This window comes from Rhinolophus hipposideros, assembly GCF_964194185.1.
Source record: "Rhinolophus hipposideros genome assembly, chromosome: 16".
Lineage (NCBI taxonomy): Eukaryota > Metazoa > Chordata > Mammalia > Chiroptera > Rhinolophidae > Rhinolophus > Rhinolophus hipposideros.
The window spans coordinates 34,195,819-34,212,520 of NC_138062.1; the positions used below are offsets into that span (position 1 = coordinate 34,195,819).

Below are 16,702 nucleotides of genomic sequence, written 5' to 3' on the forward strand. Positions count from 1 at the left end.
AGTTTCTCCCAAAATTAAATACAATCTGATTACACGATACAGCAATCACAATCCTTCGTATTTATCCAAAGTAGTGGATTCATACAAAAACCTGCACAAAATATTCATAGCAGCTTTACTCATAATTCCCAGAACCTGGAAGCAATAAGATGTCCTTAAATAGGTGAATGGATAAACTGTGGTACATCCAGACAATGGAATATTATTCAGCGCTAAAAAAAAACAAAACAAATGAGCTATCAAGCTATGAAAAGACATGGAGAAAACCTAAATGCTATTACAAAGTGAAAGAAGTCAATCTGAAAAGGCTACATACTGTACGATTCTAACTGTATGGAGTTCTGGAGAAAGCAAAACTATAGAAATGGTAAAAACTTCAGTGACTGCCAGTGGGTAGGGTATGTGGAAAGGATGGAGAAAGGAGCAGAGCACAGAGGATTTTTAGGTCAGTGAAAGTACTCTATACGCTACAATAATCATGGATGAGTATCATCATACATTTGCCCAAATCCAGATTGAACTGTAATGCAACCTATGGACTTTGGGTGAATGTGATGTGTAGATGTAGGTTCATCTATTGCAAGAAATGGACACTCAGGTGGACGGTGCTGATAATGGGGGAGCCTCTGCATGTGGGAGGGGAGAAGAGAGCATATGGGAAATCTCAGTACGTTCTCCTCTATTTTGCTATGATCCTAAAACTGTTGTAACAATGTAAACACTTCATTTAAAATATTCATAGGTAATAGGATTAAATTATTTTCTTCCGATTATAACATATCTTTTTGTTACAATGCACACCTTCCCTGACACTTTTATCTCTAGTGCCCAGGGCTCAGGTTCACTGTGCGCCACTGTGCCCTTTCACTCTGCTTTATCCACTTATCTAATATTTTAATGCTGTGAATAAGCCAACAGTTTTATTGCATTCAAAGATAGTTAGATTATTTTCTTTACCTGGGAAATCTTTGCTTGACTGTTTCCTGACTAAAGGGGACTTGACACAAAAGAACACTTTCTCAAAGAGGCCTTCGCTGCCCCTGCTGAAAATCCAAAGTGCCCCTCTGCTATCAATCTTTCCAGGAAACTCACATCATTTTTGTCATTATGCTTATCAGAATTTGTGTTGAAAATTATTTTACACTATGGTGGTAAGTCAATCTCTGGCTTACTTATTACTGATTAAAGAACCCATCGCTTAGAGAATGCGGTAGCAACTACACATGTATACCACAATTATAACTTTATAAAAATAATAATGTTTGCAGCAGACATAGTGTATGTTCATTGGCACCCCCTTTCTTCAAGATCAATACCTACTGGTTTATACAAGGACTGAGGAAAAAACCTCAAAGGGATCTTTCAAGGGAGCTGACTAGTTGGAATTTACACATGTGAAGACATGCTCGTGGATCTGCATGGGTGGTGGGCTTCAAAGGCACAGGGGTGAGGGCTATAGGCAAAAAAAGATTCTGACATGATAATCTAATCACAGGACCAAGGTCTGAGAGCCTTATTCAATAAATAGTTCTGTTTATAGTGTATGGCAGTTACTTGTACAGCCCCAACCACTCTCATAGTATCAATATTTGAGAAAATTGTATGCATTTTTTTAAATTGAGGTATAATTGATACATGTATATGTAGTAGATTCACGTGTACAACAAATGGCTCAATATTTGTATGTACTGTGAAATAATCACCCCAATAAGTCTCGTTGCCATCGTCACATAGAAAGTTACAGAATTTTTTTCTCTTTTGATGAGAACTCTCAATATTTACTCTCTTAGCAATTTAATGGTGTGAAATCTCATGGTCCACAAGTATAATAGAGACAGTTATATTTTTTTCAGAATAATGGAAGTGAGTACTGAGTTCTTAAAGCAGGAAAAGAACTACTTGCTGGTACCCTACGAGGTCTGACAATTAAGTTTGTGAACTTGTTGCAATGATGTTGCTATTTTTTTTTTTTTATGTCAGAGGGATTACTTATTATGAATTTGTACCAATTGGACAAACAGTTAACCGAGTTTACTATTTGGAAGTGCTGAAAAGGCTGCGTGAAAAAGTGAGATGACCTGATCTTTTCACCAACAATTCATGGCTTGCATCACAAAAATGCACCAGCTCACATGACACTGTCTGTGAGGGAGTTTTTAGCCAGTAAACAAATAACTGTGTTGGAACACTCCCCCCCACTCACCAGATCTGGTCCCCAATTTCTTTCTTTACCTGAAGATAAAGAAAATATCGAAAGGAAGACATTTTGATGACATTCGGGACATCCAGTGTAATACGACAACAGCTCTGATGGCCATGCCAGAAAAAAGTTCCAAAATTGCTTTGAAGGGTGGACTAGGCGCTGGCATCAGTGTGTAGCTTCCCAAGGGGAGTACTTCGAAGGTGACCATAGGGATATTCAGCCATGAGGTATGTAGCACTTTTTCTAGGATGAGTTCGCGAACATAATTGTCTGGCCTCATATGTAAGCAACATCCTGTGGCATGATGCAGAGGTGATTCATTCCAGGAGCAGTTTGAAGACAGGTGTCTGAGACGCTATAGAGTGAAATAGCTGCAGAAGGAATAGGGGCAATAGAAGTGGTGGTCTGAAGCATGTCCTTGTGACTTGGAAAAAAGCTAGGACCTGCCAGTGGCAGCAGGTTCAAAATTACACAACCAAAGGTAAGTAGTGACAGTGCAAAAGAGCAGGCGTGAGAAAAGTGCAATGGGATGGTTTGTAAATACAGTGGCATGCCTCCGAAGGAGCTCTATGAAACCAGAGGAGAAAAGAGACCATCAGAGAGGGAAAAGATTCATCCCAGAGATGGTGTGTGGGATATCATGACTAAGGAAAGTCACGCGTAACCAGTGTACCACTCCATTTGCATTTATTTCTAACCAGCCACAGACTGAATCATCTGGGGCAAATGTGGGTTAGTGGACACAAATTAGATGATACTTAAGCAGAAAATAATTGGTGGGTTACGTGGATGATCCTAAAATAAACAGATATTGTAGGCATATGGGTGTATTTATGTATTTATTTTGTTAATAATTTCTTTTAAAATATGTACTTCTTACAATAACATATAATTTTGTTTGGATCCAGTGCAGTTTTAAAATGGACAATAGCATGGGCTAATGTTTTTCAGTTTTTTTCTCAACTAGTTCTATTGCATATGTATGGGGATGAGGGGTATGATAGCTACACGGGGGTGAAGATTTGACCATCAATGGACTGAGCTTGAATGTAGAGACACCAGTGAGCTAATTAATAATCACACTATGACCACATAAGCTGAAAAATGTTTTTAAAAAGTCTGTTATAACAAACTCTAGCAGGCTGTGTACCATGACCTTCTAGATAATTACTAAAAAGTGGTGATAAGAAATTAAAGAATCAGTAAAGCACCTTGGTAGGATGGAAGAATCAAGATTTTATAACAAATAGCATGATCTTATTTCGGTGAGAGAAAAGTTCTTCGAAATGCAGGAGTTCCTTGTGTTCGCAGATAAGGCATTCAGATGATGACAATCTATAGACTTAGACACAGGAATGGTGAAAAGGACAAGGATAGATGTATTATGTAGGACAGATGAGATGTAACATGGATAGGACATGTATAAAAATATCTAAGTAGTTGACAGACTAGTAAGGTTTGTAAGATTCTTAGGAACCAAGATTTGCTGTGAGGAATGTCTGCCACATGCTTTCATTTATTCAGCACCATTTTCAGATTGCCAAACAACTTTTCTTACTAAACTGAAGTTGCTTAATTGTGGTTAAGATTAAATTTTTGATTTACATTAATTTCTTAATCTGATTTCACCCATAGTGTAAGATTCTCTGAGAAGTATCATTTGCCAATGTAAAGACTGTTTTGAAAATAGATGGAACAAAAAGACATCATGGTTCTCTAAAGTTTAATACCAAAGTGTCTTTAAAATGAACAAGTAGAGAATACCTTCCTACATGCTAGCGAATTAAGAAATTTCTCAATAGAAACATTAAATATATTATGTTTTAAGAAACAGAGTGTAGTTAATCATGATAACAAAATTAATATCTTTCAAAGACAATATAAATTGTCAGCATGGTTTACACTTTAATGTAATCATATTGTTTCAAGATGTAGCTTGTCCTACTGTATTATACTCTAAAGAGAGTAAATTATGCTTTTAGTTAATAATGTGTTCATTATAGAACACACACACACACACACATACATATATACATCAATTCCTGATTTTTATAATAAAGACCAAGATTTGACCTTCAGCCAGTAGATGGAGAAGTCGATCTGACAGTAGATACACAATGCTATTAAAAGTCTCTGTAAGTTGCAGGAGCATAGACTAAAATTGCTGCTGATTCAGGTACTTGGGGATTGTTTTCATGGTTATTTCCTGGCTGCTCTGCAAAAAACGCTCTTCTAGTTACTCTCTGGCATCGCCCAAGGGATGGGTATTGTTTCTTAAAGACTATACTGCACAATTCTTATGTGCTTTCTTTACAGGCACATTTTTTTTATACTGCCTATTCCATTTTTAAAGAAGTTGGGAATGTTTCTTTTCTTCATAAATTATTGCTGAAAGTTTGTGTAGTACATCTTTTTAGGAACCACAAAATGTTTGTGAGTAAAGGCACTGAGTGATGGAATCAGCATCTCTCAGAGCAGGATGTAAATGTAAGTTTCTTGTAGTGTAAACTGGCTTTCTGAAAAAGGAAACACGGTACATATTTCAGCATGCTTTAGAAATTATGCACACTCGTATCCACCAGGGATGAGGTCATAAATAAATAAGTCAATGAGCAAATTATCTTGAACAAATTCTAAGACCAAACTCACAGTCATTTGTTCTGCACATTGACAGTTTTTCTATATCTTAAAATATATTGAGAATCCTGAAAATTCTGTACAACTAGATGTTAAGGTGTTTTTCTTTATGCTGACATTTTGCTGGTAAAAAATGTTTATGTTTATACAATCAAATATGTATAATGAAGCAATACATTCAGAAGAGGGGGCTAATATTTTAATAAAATTGATAACGAGTAATTAATAAGATAATGATCTAAATGGAAATATAGGACATGAGTATTATAATGAAATTATTTTCTGTAAGCCAACTGACAATTTGAAAATACATGTCCTCTACTAGAGATGTCGAAATAGCTTTTATCTGTAACTTTGTTTTGACAGTTCATTTCAACAACTCCCATTCTCTAAAACTACATGCTTTATTTTTGCTATGTATAAATGTGTTAAAACTCCATATGAGCAAAACAAAAGATCATTTTTGTAGAGATGAGTTGTGGCTAATATGTGCTCATCTATAAAAATATAGGTCCTTTTTTTTACTTTTTACAACTTGTTTGAATATCAAATTATTTTAATACATCATTTATACTATTCAGTTTAATCAATATTTATTGAAAGCTTACAGTTTGTCTTCAATGAAGAATAAAGACACACTACGTCTCTGCTCTCAAAGAACTTACATTTTTGTGGATAAAACAGATAACACCAAAAAGTTATATATACACAAACACATCATTACAGATTGCAATAGGAAATATATACAAATAAATGGATATCTGTTCAAAGAAAGTGAATGTGTTAATCTCTGAACATAAGAGTGATTTATGATTTTTTGTTGTTCTTGTTTATTTTTCTTTTGCTTCTTTTTGCATTCCTATGGTACACACTTCTGAAACTGACATATTTAAAAAGTTTTATGTTGAAAAAGTCATACCCATGTGTAAAGAAAAGCAGAAGGATTGACTAAGTTGGAGTAGTTAAAAGGACGGTATTATTTCCCTTGGACCTGGACTGCTGCTCATTATTAGGATCTTAGAAATAAAATGTTTTAGCACAAAGGCAATCATGATAAATGCTCATAACTTTCTTTCTGATTCTCAATGGATAGTGGTAAAATGTAACCTTTTAAGGAATAGTTGAGACTATATGAGAAGACAGAGGAGTTAGATTCAGAAACACTCATATCACATGGTTTTAAAAATAAGTATTTCTATAAGACCTAGGTCTACTAAAGAAATGCCTGATAAAATATTAATGCCTTTTAAAACAGATCGGAAATTATATACTTAGTTCTTATAGTAAAATGGGAATTTCACTGCATAGACTCTGCATGATAGGTTAACTATGTATACATTTATAAAACATAAAACAATTTAGGGATTGTCTAAGATGAGAAACAACAGTACAAAGGAAAGACCATTAAATTAAAATTAGAAAAGATACAATTCTAGTCCTGTCTGACTTTTTCACTGAAGCCATATGACATCATTTAACTTCATGGAACATCATTGTATTCATCTACTAATGGAGAGGCTTGAATAAGGTGACCTTTAGTTCCCTTCCATGTGAAATTCTATGATAGGATTTTATCCTGTACATATATCAGACAGGGAAAAGTATTTCAATTTTTACTTGAATTTTTAAATACAATTTTAATTCCCTAGGTTTTTAAAGCTTGCCGATTAAAATGGAGATCACCTAGTCCAGGTGATCGAAACGAGGATATGGTGCTCAGAAACATTAGGTAACTCTACCCAGATTTCAGAGTTACATAGTGATAGTGACCAAACTTGAACTTAGATTTAGTGAAAGTTTTCAAATTTGCTAGAATTCCATGAGAGAATCTACTAAATCAAGGTTCACTGTTTTATTTTATTTCTTTCTGTTTATAATTAATTTCATATTAAGATAAAGGACTTCTAGAAACCAACTTACTTTAGAAATCTTATATTGCAAGTAATATTAAACAACAAGATTCTTCTAATGACTCTGTGAGAAGTTCAACTCCTGATATTTGGAAGAGAAACCTTCTGTCTTCTGGATCCTGTCCCCCTAAAGTCATGGAAGGAATCCTAGTAGTCTTATTCATGATGGATCATGTATGTGCATAGAGAGAAAAAAAGGAACTGATAGTACTAGCTGGGAGTCAGTCAGAGCTGCTTTAGTGATTGCCATAAAACATGGAACTAGAAAAAATAAACAAAACAGATAAAATCACAGGTCCTCTGGAAAGGGCAAAGTATAAACTACTACAAGTAGTATAAATCCCCAACCTTAGGCATATTGGAAACCTAAGGACAACCTATGTAAAGATAAGGTAATAAAAATGATATACAAATCGAGGAAATGAATCACTATGAGGATAATATGTTAAGTCTAAATAAGTATTGAGTACAAAAATAAGATGACTGATGGGAAGCAAAACAAAGGGGAACTAAAATACTAGATCAGAACCTCATGAGTCTGACCTCATCAGGTTAGCCGGTAACAGCAACAGTCAAAGTGCTCATGGTCTTGCATTGTTTGGAGGGATAAACACACTTATTACTTTAGACATTTTATAGACACTCTGTAAAACTATAATCGTAAGCATTACAATGATAGAAATAGAACATTGAACTTCTAAGTTCAAGTAGTGCACAAAGGTAAAAGGAAAACTCCAAATTACAACAGGCATCGATGAAAAAAAACAAACAATGGGGAAAAGTTTAATAAGAAAATTAATGAAGCTATATCAAGAGGAAAATAAATTGAATTAAAAGCTCAAATACCATTTTAAAGTCCAAATATTTAAATATGAAAAAATTAAAATATTTTCATATGTCTACTTTAAAAGAAATAGACTGATTAACAGATTCCTAGTCAAAACATTAAACCCATGGACTGTTTATATGAGGCATACTTAAATTAACATTACTTAAAACATTGAGGGTAAAAAAAAGAAAAATAAATATGCCAGGGTAATATTCACAGTCACTAACCGACTAAGTAGATACAGGCAGTCACTAAAAGCTCTCTGAACACAGAGACTTGGATTTTTTTGGGGGGGAGGGGGAGTAACAATGGTTAATAAAGATACCTAGGTTTCAAGTGTACAATTCTGTAATACATCATCTATATATCACATTGTGTGTTCACCACCCAGTCAGTTCTCCTTCCATCACCATATATTTGATCCTGTTAACTCTCTTGCTATTTTTCCAGTACCCAACATACAGTAAAGAGCCAACAAATATTTGTAAAGTAAATCAAGATATATATTAGTACTAAATATATAAATATCTGGATTGGATTTGTACTGTACACACCGAATGCATGAAAATACTTGTCTCTGAGAAGACAGGACAACAGAAGAAAAAGAAAACCCATAACATTCAATAGCTTTTATGTGAATAAATATCCCAGTCTAATTATCTTAGATATTCCACTTCTTGTCCATTCAAATAATTATTATCAAAAGTGTTAAAAATATGCACTCATGATTAACTTCTCATTTTGTGCTTTAGTGCCTTAGAATTGAAATTCCAAAAATGTGAGCAGAACTAGTTTTTCAAAAGTATACTCATTTGTATGAGTCAGGCAAAGGATGTTTGGAAAATCATATCCTGAAAATAGTTCGCCAAACAAGTTATCTTCAAGGGAGTTGTAATTCTAGTGTAGTTTAGCATTACACTGTGTAATTCAGATTCAAATTGAACAGAAGAAATTTAAAATTTATGTTCAATGGGCCAGTGACCACAGATGCGGCACAGAGCTATGCTAGAAAATCTGATGAAACATTGGACGTTTTATAATTAGACTGTGGTTGTAACATGCTGATTGCAATCAAGTGCAATATGTTGGAGGAAGTAGTGACTTTTATGTTTATTAAATCCTTTATCATGTAGTGTGACACGCATGTAGACCTTTGCAAGATCAGAAAGTCTGAATGTTTAAGGATTGCACAGGACTTTAAATTATGTAGCATGAAATGAACTCAATATGGCCACGTGCTCAATTTCTTCTTAATCACTTAAAATACTTTGTAGTTTGTATTGTATATTTAATTTAAATAATCACTGTCTTTTAAACTGCAGATAAAGGGACTATTTCTTATTGCAATATTCTTTTTTTTATAACTTAGCATATGAACAGTAAAAGCAATGAGATACTGATAAGTATAGAATACCGCTCACTCTAGTTTTTCTGAGGAATAAATCTCGGAGGTATATCACTAGAAATTATAAAATAAATAAAAAACAATTTTTCCATTTACACTGATTCTTTTCAGCATACCAATAAGTTTTCTTTCTAACAGCTTTGCTTTGTTTATCCTGCTTTTGCTTCAGGCAGGTGTGTGTGTGTGTGTGTGTGTGTGTGTGTGTGTGTGTGTCTTCAGTCCTGACAGTCACCGTTTTTTCTCAGCTATCAGATAGAAGTGTTAAGTAAGAAGTTATTACTTCCTTGCTATGAATGTTCTGTCCCAAAGTCTCAATTCACACATCTTGTCTTCACTTGGCTTAGTTTAAATCATATTTTTCATTCTTCATTTTTTATTCTTCATATCTACTGACTTCTGATTAACTCTGAGACTCAATTCTGTCAGACTCTTTTGTTGTCTTTATATACTCAAATACACCTTTTCTTAGCTTAACAATTTTTTAATTGACAATGAGCTTAAAATATTGACGTTAAGATGATTCTCATTTAGAGATTTATTTTACTTATATTTACTTGTTTTAAACTATGAAGCATTACATGCTTAAAATAATCGAGCTTATTACAATAAAGTATGAATCAAAGCAAGCTTTTCACTGTATTTGTACTAATACCATCTGACAAGTGACAGATTGGGCACACAGAATGTATATCACGTTTTACTGAAAATGTTATTTTTGTATTTTGACTGCCTTCCCTACCAGATTGAGAGATACTTGAAAGAAACAGGTTGTGTATACGTTAGTTCTGTTTCCAAGCCGATAATATAGTGCTTGCTTCAAATTGTTGGAGAAATCTGAGAACCAGAACGGGTGCTTTTGCTGACACTTAAACACTTAGCACACAGACACATTGGAAATTTATTTCTGCTCTTTCTGGTATTTCTATCCATATCAGCAGTAAGGAACCAAAGTAATGCTCTATCAGATCATTTTTCTTTGGTTCCTAAAGCTAATTTATTTACACAAAGGGAAAAGATTAATCAAATTAAAGTTATGAATAGGTTTATAATAAGTGTACTTAATCGATAGAGAAGCCCAAAGAACTTTTACTCTGCATATTCATCCTTTCATAACTTGAAAAGGAGGTGACTAGATCTCTTTTATACTTTTGATAAAGACATAGAATATTTACAAGTTACTTTTCAATGTTAGCCCTTTTTCTTTTAATACTGAGGGTCAATGACCCTTGACAGAAAATAAACAAACCAAATTTCTACCCCATGTTTCTTGCCAAATAAATGTCTGCCTGTTAAGATTTTCACCTCTGATGGTCTTTGTTCTTGATTACTTCTTGTTCTTATTCATTAAATATTCAATCTACTCAATGAATGTAAAATTTGAGGGCAGGCTCTCGACACAGTGATAGAGTTAGTGAAACTAGCATAGTGATTGAGAGCATAAATTCTAGAGGCAGCTTTTTTGGACTTGAATCCTGAACTTGGCACTTACTAATTGTGACCTTGAGAAACTTACTTAACTTCTCTTAGGTTCAGGATTCCTACCTGTAAAATGGAGAAAATAGTGGCACCAATGTCATAGGATTGAGTGATGGTTAATTAGTTGATATTTACAATGTTCTTAGAACAATGGCTCGTACAGTAGGTTCAGGATTCCTACCTGTAAAATGGAGAAAATAGTGGCACCAATGTCATAGGATTGAGTGATGGTTAATTAGTTGATATTTACAATGTTCTTAGAACAATGGCTGGTACAGAGTAAATGCTATACAAATGTTTGTTTTAAAAATAAATAAGACTTTTGTACACTGGAGTTCCTGGTATTATCTGCAAGATTGATTTAACATCATTTCTGGGTGTCTTAACAAACACCATATAAAACCAGTGCTCTAACCCCTGAGCTGGGGGAGGAGGGTTGTCACTGTGTGAGGGATATAAATGATAAATGTCTAACTATTACCTTGCTTTATGCACCTGAAACTAATAAAAAGTTATTAAAAAATCAAATATTTAATAAAAACAAACAAACAAACACCACACATCTGTTCTCCAGAGTCCAATATTTTATAAATTCATTTTGGCTTAATGTTGCCTGAAGGTAAAACTTAACCTTGTTCATGACTTCTTTTCCTGTAACATATAGCTGTTGAAAGGCTAGGTAATTTTAAGTTTAGAAACATTCAGGGATGAAAAATTATAATAACTTTCATGACATTACTCAAGTATGGAAGTATTCAGGGATGAAAAAAATGTAATGACTTTCCTGATAGTACTCTTATTGTGAGTTAGCAAACTGGGACAGGCTCACTGGGATCGTAGAGCGTAGAAATTTGTGCTACACACCCTCAGAACACACATGATAGCACTAACACTCTTCTCTCTGAGTTTGCAATTTCAGCAAAGTATATAATACAAGTAATAAAAAATACTGTTTTGGCAATATTATTAAGTACTTGTTGAACATCTTATATATATATTCATGAAACATGCACACTTTCAGAAAATTCAATAGAAAAGGCTAGAATTATCATAATAAAGAAATGTAATGTTTCTGAGTAATCAGAATGGAAACAAAATGGCTTTAAAACGACTTTTGAAAAAATGAATGAAAACACATTTGGGGAGAGAACCCGGTAGTTGGTTTGCAAGAAGTTAAAAATCTAATTCTAAAGGAACAGAATTGGGTCCTATGAAGGAATATACTTATTAAAATTTTCTCTTTTGCCTGTAAAGTATGATATGTCCTTCCTGGCCTGCTGGAAGAGAGCAGTGGTGCAAGTGGTGCAGATTGTTTAGCTTTCAGCTTATAGCCTTGACAAGCTCACATTTAAACAATTATATTCTAAAAAAGGGGATTTGATTCTGTGTTGCGATTATATAACTATAGCTGAGGTTATATGCAGATACATACTTTACGAGGCAAAATGGCAAAAGTATGCTGCCCCTCAGTTGTGAGATATCATGCCATCTCTGCCCTGACTGATTTAAGCTTTGGTTTTTCAACAATTTTGTTGAAATGCTGGAATTCTTAAACAGTCAGGTGTTTGACTGTATGTATGTGTGTGTGTGTGTGTGTGTGTGTGTGTGTGTGTGTGTATTTTTTTTTTTAAAGGAGGGTGCAGTAGCTCACAGTGGCCCATATGGGGATTGAACCAGCAACCCTGGTGCCACCAGCACCACGTTCTTACCAACTGAGGTAACTGGCCACACCCCACAGATATATTTTAAGAGATTTACATTTTAAATGCATCTGTTAGAAGTTTTTTGTTTTTTTTTTGTTTTTGTCATTAAGCAATTAAAGAAAGTCATGCATTTTAAATATCCTTTCCCTTTAAAAGGTAAATACTTCAAAGTCTTCCAAGATATCAGGGGTGAGCAATTATAAAATTCAAGTTACCATGGCCTAGCTCTGAACTGGCTTTGGGCCCTCTTCATGCCGAGTCTCTTTTTCATCTTCTGCTGGGTCAGCTATGGCAGTCATGAAGACTCTAAACACCAAGGCTGTATTGGTGTTCAACATCAGCACGGCCCCGTGGCTGTGAGACATGCTGAGGACCAACCTGGGGCCTAAGAGCAACTTGAAGGTGTTTGTTTCTGGTGCTAGAAACATCAAACTTACTAAAGATGGCAATGTGCTGCTTCAGGAAATGAAAATTTAACACCCAACAGCCTCCTTCAGAGCCAAAGTGGCAACAGCCCAGAATGACATAACTGTTGATGGTACTATTTCCAATGTCCTAATCACTGGAGAGCTGCTGAAACAGGTCAATCTCTGCATTTCTGAATGTTGTTATCCCAGAATAACAACAGAAGGATTTCAAGTTGCAAAAGAAAGGCCACTTCAGTTTTTGGAACAAGTCAACGTAAGCAAAGAGCTAGACAAGGAAACACTCATAGATTTGGTCAGGACATGTCTGTGTACTAAATTTCACGCTGAACTTGCTGATGTCTTAACAGAGGCTGTAGTTGACTCCGTTTTGGCCATTAAAAAAAATTAAGATGGACCTATTGACCTCTTCATAGTTGAAATAATGAGAATGAATGATAAATGATAAATGATAAATGGTAAATCTGAAACCAATGCAAGCTTAATCAGAGGTCTTGTTTTGGACCAGGGGGGCAGCATTCTGATAGAAAAAAAAGAGAAGATGCATAAGTCTTCACATGGAATGTGTCATTAGAATATGAAAACAAACAAACAAACAAACAGACAAATCCATCAGAATGAATTCTGTGGTTTTTTTGTTGTTTTTTTGTTTTGTTTTTTGTTTTCACAGCGTGAAGGAGAAATATGGAAAGGCTGACACTCACTTGAGGTAGGGTAGCTTGATGACTTAAATCCTGATTGCTTGGGACATGCGAATCTTGTCTATGAGTAGGCAATGGGAGAAGAGAAGTTCACCTTTATTGAGAAATGTAAGAATACTTGCTCTGTCACCTTATTGTTCAAAGGACCAAATTAGCACACTCTCACTCAAACCAAAGATGCGCTAAGCGATGGCTTGAGGGCTGTTAAAAACATTGTCAGTGATGGCCTGTAGTTCCAGGTGCTGATGCAGTGGAAGTGGCAATGGCAGAAGCCCTGATTAAATATAAGCTCAGTGTACAGGGCAGGCCCAACTTGGAGATCAAGCCTTTGCTGATGCATTGCTCATTATTCCCACGGTTCTTGCTCGGAACTCTGGTTTTGACCTTCAGGAAACACTAGTTCAAATTCAAGTAGAACATTCAAATTCAGGTCAATTTGTGGGTGAACCAATGGCAGCAGCATAAGCAATAGATAATTATTGTGTAAAGAAACACCTTCTTCACTCCTGCACTGTGATAGCCACCAACATTCTCCTGGTTGATGAGATCATGTGAACTGGAATGTCTTCTCTGAAAGGTTGAGCTGCAGTTTCCCTTGTATCATCTGAGTCAGGAAGACTACAGAGTGATCCTAAGACTAGAGCTATGGGATTTTTAATCCAAGCTTCAAATGATTTTTAATGGAATTTTCTTTTCCCATATGATAAAGGAGAGAACACTGGCACTTATTCAAATTCCAAAGTCTGAAATTATAAATACAGCATTTTTTAATTGCACTTTGTGTATACACATAAAGCAAGTTGTTTTCACCCAATGAACAGGATTTTTTTTTGTTGTAGCTTCAGTGATAAAAATACATGTTAGAAATGCATGTCTCTACCTTCCTAAATATTCTTTGAAAAACAAATTTTAATGGTTTAATAATTTCTTCTAATAATGTATCTTAATTTATCCAATAGTTTCCTATTGTTAATCATTTGAGTTTAAAATATTTATTCTAATATAAATAGCACTAAAGTAACTTAAGGTTTTGAAATTCCTGTGAGTAAAACTGTTGGATAATTCTGTTGGACTTTTCATGCTTTTGTAGTAACTTTGCTTAAAATGCTCCCCAGGAAGGTTAAGTGGTAGAAGGCGGAAAGATGGGTGAACTAGAAGCAAAGGAGTTGAAAGAGCTACAAATATAAAGTGACAAAAATAGAAAGAGAGAAGGATGAGGTAGAAAGATAGCTGAATCCACAGTGACTAAAGGCTATGTGAGATAAGAGATTTTCAGATGAACCATATTTTCACACCTAACCATTGCTTAGGCTGAAATGTCTATCCCATAACTTCCCGTGTCATCTTTTTCTCACTCAAATTTTTCTCCCCTTTGTGTTTCCACAAATTTTTTTTATATAGTTGGTATATCTCTGCAGGTTAAATTATGTTGCTAAGCGTTGTATTTTGAGGACTTGGCAATTCCGTACAGTGAGTGTGCAATAAATGTTAACTTGAAACAACAACAAAAAATTACCATGGCCTATAAGATCCTATATGATCTGGCCCCTAATTTATTATGTGCCTTTCTCTACCTGCCCAAGAAGTTATAGTCTTTTTTGATTCCCAGAACACATCAAGCTAGTTTCTGTTCCCTCTGTCTATGATGTATTCCATTTAATTTATTCTTGATATTATTTATTATTCATATGATTATTTTAGTAAAGAAATAACTAATTTTTAAAATTTTCTTATAACAAAATTGGAGGCAACATAGAAATTAAGTACAAAATAACCGAGTAACTAGGAAGAAAGATATCAGATAATTTAAAATATAAAAAATCAATCATTAATACAGTTGAATACCAAATTTGACTCTGAGATATCAGGCAATAAAAAAAAAAGGAAAATTAAGACAAGCAATAGATGGATAAAACTTAATAAAACAAAAATTAAACTGACTGAATTAAAAAGGGAATAATATAATAATATGTGCCACCCAAAATGTCAAATATGATAAAGACATTCAGTGATGGATTTGAATATTTCTGTGGGTCTACATAATTCACAATAATCTGTAGAGTAGATCATTAAGCTTCATTTATAAATCAAATATAAAGAAAACTAATTTGGAAAAGTCATAACTTTTCCAACCAATCATAATCCAGTTCATTTGGGAGGCTTCAGAATGGCTTGTGCTGCTAAAGCAGATATTTTCAAATGTGTTTAGAACCTATTTCATTGACATAATATTGCAAAATATGTAATCATCTTTATCAGGACTATGCAGCAGCTCACATGCTCATAGCAACAACCCCCAATTTTTTTCCAGTTGCCAAGGATTTTAGTAATCACTACTCTGTGAGAATGCAGCTGGCTTACTATTTGGTAGCCTAAAGAAAAACAGTTCAAGCCTTTGCACATCACTGGGTTTCCTATTCTGTGGCATAGTGATTTCAAAAAACACATTCTTTCATGACTTGCACCTGTCTCTTTGCTCTTGCAATGGCACAAAGTTATCATCAATCTAAACAGCCAGTAGATTCTTATCCATCTAGAGGGAAAATATCAGACAAAGTTCAAATATCTAACAACATAATTAATCCTTTGTGCTTTCTTACCTATCCTTCATCTGTTTGCCTGTAATTAAAAAAAAAAAAATCATTTTTTTTTTTTACCAACATAGAAATTGTATTTCTTGCAGATCCTTTCCCATTAGATCTATTAAATTTCACTCTTTTGATTTCTTCTCTAAATATAGGTCATTGTATGGCTCTGACAAAACCAGATAAATTTTCAATTATTTTCTCCGTTAAATGACAAGAGTAAGAAATCATTAACACATTTGAATTGTATACACCTTTGTGAGATTAAATTTACAAGGAATATCATTGATGATATACTTAAATAAAAATTCTCCTGCATTTATTTAGAGAGTAAAGTGTACTACATAGATTCAAAATGGAATTTTAAAATGCTAAACACATTTCTACTCCTAGAGTCAGAATCTTTCTTGTACAAAATTATAAAGAAGAAAATATAACTGCAATCAACATTGACATGTGAATTGTTACTTCCAAGTCAATTATTTAGGCATCTAAGCCTCTAGCTACAAGCACTCTGTGAGTGAGAGCTCTAAATGGATCAAATGAAGACTTCTGCTAACCATCCATCTTAAAATTCCATATCCATTAAAGTAGAGTCAAGTGGGATTTAGAAAAGTCTAAAAAGAAAGTAAAGATAATTTCATGGCTAATGGATAAAGTTGAAATAAAGCAGACTTCATTTTTCAAGAACTGCTTATTTATATTTAATTGCTTTAGGGTTTTGTTATTCACATACTAAACATTGTGATTTGACCCTATTTCTTTTTATAATTGGTATTTTTAGTAAATGTTTTATTGAGTGGAAATAAACAAAACTATTATAAAATG

The 16,702-nt window shown here is 34.1% G+C and overlaps 1 protein-coding gene and 2 pseudogenes across 4 annotated transcripts in view; 2 read left to right on the forward strand and 1 right to left on the reverse strand.

Moving 5' to 3' along the window:
- The window catches only part of GALNTL6 (polypeptide N-acetylgalactosaminyltransferase like 6), a 964,301-nt gene that overhangs the window by 691,754 nt on the left and 255,845 nt on the right, over window positions 1–16,702 (reverse strand). The gene's annotated exons all lie outside the window — the stretch shown is intronic.
- Window positions 12,527–13,209, forward strand: LOC308508957 (T-complex protein 1 subunit zeta-like; annotated as a pseudogene). The gene is made up of 2 exons: window positions 12,527–12,613; window positions 12,746–13,209. The product of its transcript is annotated as a T-complex protein 1 subunit zeta-like (transcript).
- Window positions 13,270–13,871, forward strand: LOC308508881 (T-complex protein 1 subunit zeta-like; annotated as a pseudogene). The gene has a single exon. The product of its transcript is annotated as a T-complex protein 1 subunit zeta-like (transcript).